Raw genomic sequence first — 11319 nt, forward strand, 5'->3', positions numbered from 1 at the left:
CCCAAAGATAAGCTCAGTGTCTTCCCTATGTATAACACTTCAGAGCCCCACCTCCCTTTATGGCCTCCCAATACTCTCTGCAATTTAATGTTCATGCCTTTGAGCTCAATTAAAAAAAACTAAACTGTCACTCTAGGTAATTTCACCAACACGAAATCATCAAAACACATTTCAAGTTTATTAAAACTCGGAGCAATGAGTCTACCAAATGTTTTGAAACCAGATTAAATTCAAAGATTTCCTCTGAGGTGGAGGCTGCTGCAGATGTGCTTCCTGTTCTGAGGTTAATGCTCCTAATGGCTCCTCTCCCCAACCACCATCCATCTATCTGGATGTACTGTATGCGATGAACATGTGTACCAGCATATACTTGCTGGCTAGAGTGCTGCCTTCAGCCCTGAATTACACATGTGCAGAGTGCAATGAGCACGCCATCCTATTACTCTCTAGAAAGAAAGATGCATTTTTTCTTATGCTCTCCTGACATGGATGGATGTATGAATGTGCCGCCCTCCTCTCTTTGTGACTCCCTTTTTTTCTGCCTTAGTGCCTTCTCCTTCCCCCTCTCTTAGCACGTACAGTAAGAGAATGCATCTAAAAATGTTCCCCTGTGAGCATAATCATGATGGCCACAGGGATCCAAAGCCTCAGGGAAAGTCTTAAGCAGAGCCGCTAAAGGCTGATTATTCTGGCCTACGAAGCTCCTGTCACTGTGTCAGATTAACAGAGCATAGCATAATCAATTTACATGTTTATGTATAAATACAAATACAGAATATATCATCCGGAAGAACTATAGCAACAGTTAACAAAATGAATGTCAAGAAAATAAAACCCAGAATGAACAAACAATACATTAGACTAAACATCATCCTCTACCACATAAAGATGAAACACCTCCTTCTCCAACTAATGCAGTTAGATAACAGACACACGGTCATGACGTTAAATAAACACACATTTATATTGATTTAGGTAAAATGTCATAACTGCCATCCGCTGTGTTTGTCTTTGTCTTTCATATGAAGTTAAGCAATGTAATAAGCTCATAAATTATGAAGTAATATTATACAGCCCAAACGGGCAGTTAACAAACACTCAGAGAATATCGCTGAGTGCATCGTGTCTTTGAGGCAAAGAAAAATACATCTATATCTATTAATATCTGCAGGATGTATTCTGAAACAAGAAACAAGTTCACTGGCTTACACAAAATGATGTAACATGCATGGATGAATAATTGAAAGACCACAGGCAAGTGGATTGAATGTTAATGTGGCACAAGGACATATCCCGCCTCCTCTGTCTGAAACCGCCTTTCTCATTGGAACAGTTTGCTACTCAGTGAGAGATCTAGATTCAAAGCTCTTGGGGATTGCAGCTTCTCTTTTTAGCAACACTGGAGGAGAACTTACAGTATGGGTTCAGTGAATTGCAACACAATTGTACGAGTGAAGACCAATGAGGCATTAATGAGCCACTCTAACATCCTAATTAAGCTTTCTAAAACCCACAACCTATGGATGCTGGGATATCAACATCTCAGCATGTGTGGCCACAGAATCAAAACAACGCACTATTTTCACAGTCTAACCGAGTTCCTCTTCTGCTTCCTACTCGTCTCCGTCCGTGAATATAAGTAACCTTGGTATGAAAGTCTCTGTCTCTATCACAGTGCAGCTCCTGCCTCACGTCATTAACAAACGTCTATGCAAAACGCTTTCATTCAGCAATCACACACACAAGGTCAGTGAAGGAGGCTAATGAACATCACGCACTATGACACCTTCTCAGTGGGGATAAGAGTATGTTTGTTTTGCTTTGCTTTCAACTAGCCTAGTACGAACACACAGCTCAAGGGGAAATGAAAAGCCTCTCTGTTCTTATTTGTTCCTGCTGTTTTCATCCCTGTTTCCAGTGGCTCTCTTTTACTGAAGTACCAACACAACAATGTATGAAATACTCTAATAAAAGTAAAAGTACTGCATTCAAAATCCTACTTAAGGTAAAGTACAAAGCATTATTATCAAACTGTAACTAGGCTACTCAAAATACTAATAGGTAGTCTGGTCCAGTGGTTCCTAACCTACAAGTAGTAAGTCCTGCATTCAAAATGTTACTTAAGTAAGAGTGCAAAAGTATTACCTCAATGAATACTTGTAATACCAGAAGTAAAAGTACTCACTGAAAAATAACTAAAAATAAAACTACTGGATTTTAATTACCGATACATTATCACTCCTGATAATCTTAGTGTTAATACATAATAATCTCCATTAACTTTAGACTCTTTATCTTTAGATGTGATCGTTTGTTCGTAACATCAGTTTAGTTTAATAAATTCATGGGGTGTGAGTGATGGACACATGAAGACAGCGATGATATGGCTACACAGAGGGGTCTGGAGGGCGTGAGGCACATGAAAGAGCGGCTTTGTCACCATCTCGAGACAGGCTGGAGAGTCCTGTTTAGAATGAGCAATATGCCAGGAGCATGATTGATTAAATCATGGTCAGACATCTGTGAAGTCAGCACTAACACCATGGGAAATGATACACTCCCAGCACGCTTACACCTTGCATTTCTAATACACTGCCGACTCTAAATTTAGCACCAAAGTGAAGTGTTGCTAAATCATTTATTATGCATTTTAATTTGTAACTTATCATGAAACAAACCAAACGAGTGGCTCAAGATGAATGAGTTTACAGCTCCTCTGGAAGGAGATGGACAGCTCAGTAAAGGGCAAAGACATGCAAAGCTTTCATTAGAGTCAAATCGTTTTTTATGTACATAGTTCTCTATTGTCCACAGACTATTCACTGTCAGTCATTCTGTTTTGACTGAACAAAATTAAATGAACCTCAGGTTAATCTAGAAAATACCACAATGCACTCCATCGCCATTAATCGAGGCTGAGTCCTGCTGACCATATGCTAGACGAAGCAGCCTGCGGTCCGTGCTTGCTGTTTAGTCTATTAGTGGATTTCACAACTCATTGAAGGAGGTTTGCAGGTGAACACAAAAGCTGGAGAAGCCAGATGTAATGTGCACAGCAAATTACACAGAAAATTGTATTCCTTTGTGGCTCTATGGGTTTCACACTAATCCTCAACAATGCCGATAGTTTTGATGTTCACATAAGCGACATTTCTACACAAAGAATACTTTCATGCTTGTTTGTAACTCCGAGCGGAGCTGGGCTGACTCTAGGAAAAGGCCACAGGATGCTCGGGGGCGAAAGACTAAATCAGGCAGATGAACTAAGAGACGAATACTTTTCACTAGTAGTTGATGTAGCAAAGCTCCAAAGGCAAACTTTAAATTATAAATAAAGCTGCTTATTAGTTCTGGTATGATAACTGCTGTCATGAGGAAGACATGAACCGGTCCATAGTTTCACAGCCCACATGTGCAGCTTCAGTCTGCGGCTGTGAAGTCCCGATAAGAAAACTGTTGCCATCTGTATTGTAATAGAGCCCCAGTTTTAAATCATGTGTCAAATTGATGAAACACTTGTGAACGAGGAATAATTGGTGTGACGAGTAAATCAGAATTTGTTCACCCTCCTCTGCCATTTTGTTTTAAGGTGTGTGTCATATTATGTATCTCCAAATTGTCTCCAATTTGTCACAGAATCAAAGTGAGGTTAAAACGGCCTAATTGGACGGCGGAGGAAATCGAGTGTGTCGCATCTGCCTACGGCTGGACCAAATGCGGGATTTCACTGTGGCTCTGTGGTGTTACGTGCTGGCGCAAATAATCAAAACCGCCATCCATGGCCGCAAAAATGAGCAACACGAGCCCATTGTGGTTTTACTCGTTTGTTAGTGTTAAACTGTTCCACAAAATAATTTGGTCCGATTTCTAAATAGAATGACAAACCAATTATTCTGGGAGATGGGGAAATGTGAGCAAGCGTGGTGCATCCTTATAGATGAGTGGAATTATTTTGGTATCTAGTGTGTAAAGGTGGCTGGCAGAGAAAAGGGTTATTTTAAGCAGCGTGTTTATGTAAGTGACTAACATGTTGTGGAATAATGAGGAGGCTCTCTGGGCCCTCGGTGGAGATACAGAGACGGGACTCTCAGAGCAGCAGAGGGTGATTGAAGGGAGCTAATGAGCAGGAGGGGAAAAAAGGAACACGAGAGTAGAAAGGACGGTGATAATAAAAGTGTGAAAATACAAAGGAAATACGACAATTACCAATGGGAGGTCTCTGTAAGGCAGGAGTGAAAAGACAAACAAACACAGATGAAAATGGTGGAAGGAGAATGACTTTGCGATTGGGGAGATAATTGTCATGGTCAAGAAAAAAAGGACCACTGGGATGAGAAAACACTTCTCACTTTATTTGATTGGCTAAAATCTTATTCCTAAAAGCAGAAACAGGGCTGAAGCACCAGTGAGCATCTCACTGCTGTGATTTATGAGCTCATTACTGCTTTACAGCTAACATCTAAATTGCTTTATCTCTTTAGTCATCTCAGTCTAACAGGCTTTTTTTTTTTTTTTCTTGCCTCATTTGGATTCACAGTCAGCTCTCATTTTTATTTCTGTAACAGAGATTTGGAGTTCTGGTGCTATTTCAGGTGCAGGTCTGTGGTGCAATGCACTAAAGTGCTGTGACTCACCAAAAACACTATTAAAAACAGAACTGCCTAGATTCTGAAATGATTTTGTATTTCTTCGTTCTCATATCCTCCACATCCTTTCATTTGCGCCCCACACACACACACACACACGCACAAACACACAAACACAACAACCACTCTCACATGTTATCTGGTACCTCTTCTCAGGAGGGGGCTCCTGATTGGGTGGTGGTGCTGCCTGCGCTGTTTCCTGCAGGTCAGGGATATTGGCAAAGTCATCTTGCTCGGCCACACCAATGGCCAAAGCCAGGACCACCATCTTCCCTTCACTGGCTCCCATTAAGCAAATACGGTAAGAAATAGAAACAGAGAAAGAAAGAAAGAAAGAGGCAAGAAAAGAGAAACAGATGCAAAGGATTGGGGAATCAAACATAAAGAAGGTGCGGTGCAGAGGGAGAGAAGAAAAGAGAGGTCATTTCAGGTGATAGTGAGGACAGAAAGCAGAGAGGCGGCGGGATAATAAGAGACCATATGAGAGTAAACAGAGGAACCAGTAACAGAGAAAACGGTCATCGGCAAAACCATATAACACCCGAGCAGTAAGCACTTAGTCCAGGGAAGGATATTAAGAAGATACTTTTAAGCAAAAGGTCAAATTATTAATAATGTAATGATTTTAATGAAGTGGTGCTGACAACAGGTACAGGCTGTGTTCACATCATACAAACAAATAATTAAGGGAACTGCTGGTGATTAGCTAATGATTGTTAATGGATGTGATATTCAGCAGCTTGCACACGTGTACAAGTTATGTATAGACCTGTATGCACACACCCACACACACACACACACACACACACACACACAGTAATTCATCTAGTTATTTAACCTGCCTTCTGTTTTCCCTCCAGACTCACCTTTCCCGTTGAACATGCCTGTCGTCTATTTTTTTTCCAGAGTTAAGATTTAATTAAGCCTCATTAATCAGATCTGGACTAATTGTTTCTATTTGAGTGACACAGTATCTTGAGGTCCTCCGTGTGTGTCACTGTTTTCTGGGTCACTGCTCTCTCACTCCCTGTTGTTGCACTCTTCTCATTTCATCTTCTCTATCCTGCTACACTTGCTCTGCAAATCCCCGTTTCCCCCTCATCCCTGTCTCCTTCTCTTAATTCTCTGCCTCCTCATAACTGCCTCCTTCCTGTCACCCATACCCACGGTTCTGTAGCTTAAGCTTCTCATTGCATTATGAGGGAATGTGGTGCTGCCGGGCTGTGGAAAACCCTGACACTACCCAAAACTTCACATTTTCATCTTTTTTACTAGCCAGCAAAAGCTTCTCTTGCAGCACCGTAAAGACCTGTTTAATAATCTCTATGTCTATTCCAGTGGATGCCACAACTTTCTGGATCTGCTGCGCTCGCGGGCCCCTTTCACATTGGGTTTCCCTTCACAGCCGTCATATATATTCATTTGAAACAGTCTATTTTGACCATTTATCAATTACTTTCTATTAAATTTTCAGCCATTTATTCATTGATAATAAACGATTATTTACCAATATGGCTAAGACTGCAAGCTAACTAGAAACTTTTGTTTAATTTCTTTAAGCTTATTATTTTAACTGCTCATTCAATTTGCTTCTTCGCTTGTTTTATACTCTCTATTGCATCATGTGTTCACTCAATTATAAATTTTCAGATTAATTGAGCTTCTCCACAGTCTCTTAACATACCCCTCAGTAACTCAACAGGCGTTCCACCGCTAGTTGGAACTCACTGGTCTATACAATATAGGAGGTAGGGTGCTTTATTCATGGTCTAACTATAAGAGTAATGAATCCCTCTACTCCCATCAATTGTTAAGAATGGTCATTACCACTGAAGAATATTGGTAAAACACTTCCATCAATACAGTAAACGTTATGGAAGCAGAGGCGAGAGTGGGAATGGACATTAATGACACTAGAATAAATTATTGATCTTAAGTCAGAGAGCATGAAGACCATTCTCCCAAGGGATATATTTGGTCCAACTGCTCCAAAGCCTACATATCTGTGTCGGTGACATCAACACATTCACTGAGCAACAAAGCTGCCAGAGATCCAGAGTCTGGACAAGACTAAAATTAACTGACTTGAACAATGGGTCACGTCTATGACTCGACCCCTCTGTCATCAATCATATGAGGTTTTGCTCTTGAAAAGATACAACCACGTTGACCTCAATCTCACTTTGAAAATGATGGGAGCTACTGTTGACTATTATGGCCGATATTCCCAATGACCTTGGCGCTTAAACGTGCTACATCTTTAATGCTCAGTTAGCCAGTAGCATTAGTTCAGCTGTGTCATAATCTGCCTGGAGAAGCTTTAATGCACATAAAAAAGAAAAACGAAAGGTGAAGAGCTACTGTAAAATGGATTCAGTGCAAAGGGACATTAAACATACGTTGTATCCTGGCAGTGTCCTTCCTCGTCCCTTCATCACCCTCACCGACCCTCCCTCCTCTTCTGGCCTGAAGTAACAATATGTCGTAGAAGTAATGGTGCTGGTGACATAAGATCAATACTTCAGCGTTAACACAAATCTACACACAGCTGCTTAACCCGTGTTCTTATACTGATGCACAATGACACGTGGCCTGTGTGATGAGCACATGCTGGATAGCAGCACGACCAGCAAACGCAAATGTGCTATAGAAGTTACAGTGATACCCGAAAAGAGGTGCCATCACAGTTGAAAATGCTCATAAAATATGGATTAGGCCTACTGGTGTGTCTCCTATGCAGGATATTTAAATGATGGCTACGAAATATCATCATTTAATTGGATGGGACGGTGTGAAAAGGAAATATATTGTGACTTTTAATGACACTGTTTCATGAATATTAGGAACTAGCCCCACTAGCTTTGTCCTGTAAAGACAATTGCAGCAGACAGGCTGAATGCCATCCAAACAGATGTTACTGTTTAGCAGAGCATACAGCGTAAACACTGAACAATTTATCACAGAATGAGCCAGAAATAGCCTACAATATGTCACAACTTCCGTTCTGTTTTTTTTAAATGCACAGGACATCATGCTAAAATTAGGACAAATGCTGTTATACCAGATTGCTCTTTAAGAAGCCTTGTTATTTATTTTAACTAATTACTAAATTAACATTGGATTCATATGAATAATGTTGAAAACTGTAATTGCTCACAGCATATTAATTAGTTAAACATTGTTTCAGTTCAGATGTGAAAGGATCATAAAACACATAAAGTAACCATATGTATTCCCCCTCTAATAAACATAATCTGTAATTGTTAATATCAGTGTGTGGTCTATGATGTCTTAATAACATCAGGAGTTGATCCATCTCCTGCACAAACCACAGGCTTCAGAGCTGAAAACAACAGCTTATTTACATTTATACATCTACACTTATTAATAATTTAAATAGACATTTTTAATAACCTGATGTTTTGCATAATAAGCTATAACACGGACTGACTTGTCTCTGTAACTTTTTTAAATATATGATCTCCTTGCCAACTGTATGTTGTGCAAAGACATGCTGCATATGCACCACACGAACAATATTATATAGTCATTAACTACAACAACACACACATACAAAATGCAGAGCCTATTTTGGCTGAGAGAAGAAATATCCTTCCCTGGATATCAGATGCAAACTGAAACAAAACACCCAAAAATTCACAAAGGTAAAGGAAAAATCTGATTAGTTAGTACTTAAACACACACACTGTATAAACTACTTGATGCTAAGATATTCTATAGCATTAGAATCAGAGATACCTCAAACAAATGTATAAATTAATGACAGCTTAGCACGTACAATAAGACACAGATAGAGACAGAGGCCTAAGCAGGTGAAACTACAATACAGGTATAGGAGTTGTAGAGACTCACAGGAAGGACTTGACGTCCAGGCCACGATTTCGGATCTGGTCCATCATGTAATCCCAGCTCCCGGGATTGGCACGTGTGCGCCCTCCTGCTCCACCTCCCCTATATCGAGAGGCTCCTGCTGGGCTGCCCCTTGCACCCCGGGACCCACCTCGTGTCCCTGCACCCCCACCCTCACCACTGCCGCCACCTCCCTGTCCTCTCCCAGCACCCCCACCTCCCCCAGGCTGTCCAGGTGCAGTGTGTAATTGTCCCAAGCTCTGGGATGTGGTGGGGGGATGGCTGAGACCAGGGCCCGATGGGTGGATGAGAGGCTGCTGAAGACTCTGCTGGCGCAGCAGCGTCCGAGGCCGGGTCGGGCCAGAAGTGATGTGCTCCAGAGTAGATGCATAGGATAAGACTGGATCCTCAAAGCTAGGAGGGCAGAGGAGCAGGGAGGAGAGAGAGCGTGAAGAAGGCCACGGCCGGCAGAGAATAGGATTATGAGGAGGGAAGGTGCCAGAGGTCAGTGAAGAAGAAGTAGATGGAGAGGAGCCGTGGCAAGAGGACGTGAGTTGGCAAGGTGAAGAGGAAAGGTCAGGAGATGAGGCATAGAAGAGAGGGAAAAGGTCACCAGAGATGAGACAAGGTGTCACAGGGCAGAAGGGAAACACAGCAGCAGTCACGTTGACGTCAGGGTAGGTACAGGAAAGTTCATCCAAACAGGAAGTTGATGACCGCGAGAGGGGAGGAGGAGGAGGACGGAGCAAGGGTGGTATTTGAGGGCAAAGTGGAGAAGGAGGCAGAGGGAGGAGCATCAGGAGGTGGAGACAGGAGGAGGAGGAGAGAAAAAGAAAGCAATGTGAGGCAGCAGCAGTAACAGCAGTAGCAGAAATAGCAGTAGAAGGTGCAGCCTGAGTGATCGCTGTGTGCTGTGTACCGCTCATGGGTCTGCGTCTGGCAGCAGTGTGCCCACTGTGAGCTCGCTCTGTGTGTCTGTGACAGATGTACGTGCACCTTGCGTGTCTGTGTGGTCAGAGCATGCTGTTTGCGTGGAAGTGTGTTTCGCGAGAGCAGCGGTCGGATGTGCACTGTCCGCACGGGCGTAGAGCGGTTCTGCACCACGTGACCATGTCGAGGCGCGTGGGTTGAGGTTTTGCAGCTTCCAGGCCTTCCTGAGGAGGGTTTTTTGGTCTGACGAGAGATCCCCATGTCCTCTACTTGTCAGTTAACTTTTTCCATCTCTGTTAGCCTCTCCTCCTTTCTCTCTAAGTCTTTTTCGTCTTTTAAATACATGCTGCACCTCCAGAGACATCCCAACAGCCAACCAAGTCCTACAGTATGACTCCCTCCCTCCGCCAGTCTCTCATTTTCCACTCCTCCCCTTTATAAATGTTGTTTAATTGGCTCATTTCCTAAATATGTTTCAGTCACATCACAACATGTGATGTGTATGTGATTATATTTCATTATGCTTACATTACTCAGAGTTGTGTGGGCTCTACGGTATCTTGTATCATCTTTTTATATGATTTTTCTGTTCACTAAATATATCCTCGTCTCTCTCACATCACTGTGTAACCCAGACTACCAGAATTAGGTCATGAGAGAGCTATTCACATCAGTTAGGTGCAGTTTACTCTGCTTTGCATTAGTTCACCTAATACAACTTTGCATAAGGCTTTTAGTGTGCTATCCATCATATTTAACCGTCACAACTAAAAGGATGAAAAGGGTAATGGAAGGTTTTGCTGAAATGAAACAGTTTGTGGACAGAAACAGAGAAAAAGGGAACATAAGAGGAGTGGCTTTACAGAGCAATAGAAAGATGGAGACAGCGATGGGAACGATAAGAGTGGAGGGTGACGATGGAGGAGAGACAGAAAATGGGGTGCGAGACACAAACACAAGAGACACAGACACTTACAGCAGCCTGAAAATAGAATCCAATTATAGACAGGGGGCAAAAAGAAAGATGAGAAGAAGAGAGAAGGAGGGAATGAGAAGTGTGGTAGTGATGAGCGTAAATGTGTTGTGAAGGAACAAATCACAAGCACAAGGTGGCGAAGAAAGGTGCAAAAACTCACGGGGAACTGAAAATTAACTGCCTCATTTACAACACGCTGAATATAGACCTGAAATCGTGTCATACGTCATGGCTGTGGGATACATGCAGTCGGTGACCAACATGCAGTTCTCGTTTCAGCCTAAATCTTAATTAAAAGGCGAACAGGCGGGGTGTGACACATTACTTCAGTGTGTGAAAATGAGACTATTTCTGTTTTGCATTTTTGAAAGAACACTTGCAGGCAGTGCAGATCTTCACATAAATAAATCATTCTCCTGCAGATTCACACAACAACGCTGTGCTGTGCAGCTGGGCCGACTGTGTGAGCTGAAGGTTTGAATCAGTGTGATGCAGCTCGAGTAACTTATTATTATCTTCTCATGATGACGAGATTTCATATTCCCTCTGTGCTCACACCTCGATCTGTTTCCACAGACTCACCTTGACACCTGAGTTGCACTTGGCTCCCTGCTGAACTTGACCTGACTCTGCCTGTTTCTACACAGACTGATTCATTCATCTAACCATCGCTGTTGCTGAGGTAAAAGGTACAAATAACATTTGGATTTCAATAATGTGTTTATTCTGCTGCACAGGGACTGTGCACTTGTCTGGCTGATTCTGAACTCACTTGCAGGGTCTCAATCCTCCGGACTGCATGTGGCCCTGGACGGTCTGCCACGTACCGGCCTTCACTCCTTCTGTCACCATGCTCTTCACGCTGTCACTGCGATAAGGACCCCCCCCATCATCCCC

The 11319-nt window shown here is 42.4% G+C and overlaps 1 pseudogene; it reads right to left on the bottom strand.

Moving 5' to 3' along the window:
- Positions 1–11256, bottom strand: part of LOC113165626 — a 29022-nt pseudogene extending 17766 nt beyond the window's left edge.
- Positions 11257–11319: the final 63 nt, after the last annotated feature.

This window comes from Anabas testudineus, chromosome 6 (assembly GCF_900324465.2).
Source record: "Anabas testudineus chromosome 6, fAnaTes1.2, whole genome shotgun sequence".
NCBI classification, from domain to species: Eukaryota; Metazoa; Chordata; class Actinopteri; order Anabantiformes; family Anabantidae; genus Anabas; species Anabas testudineus.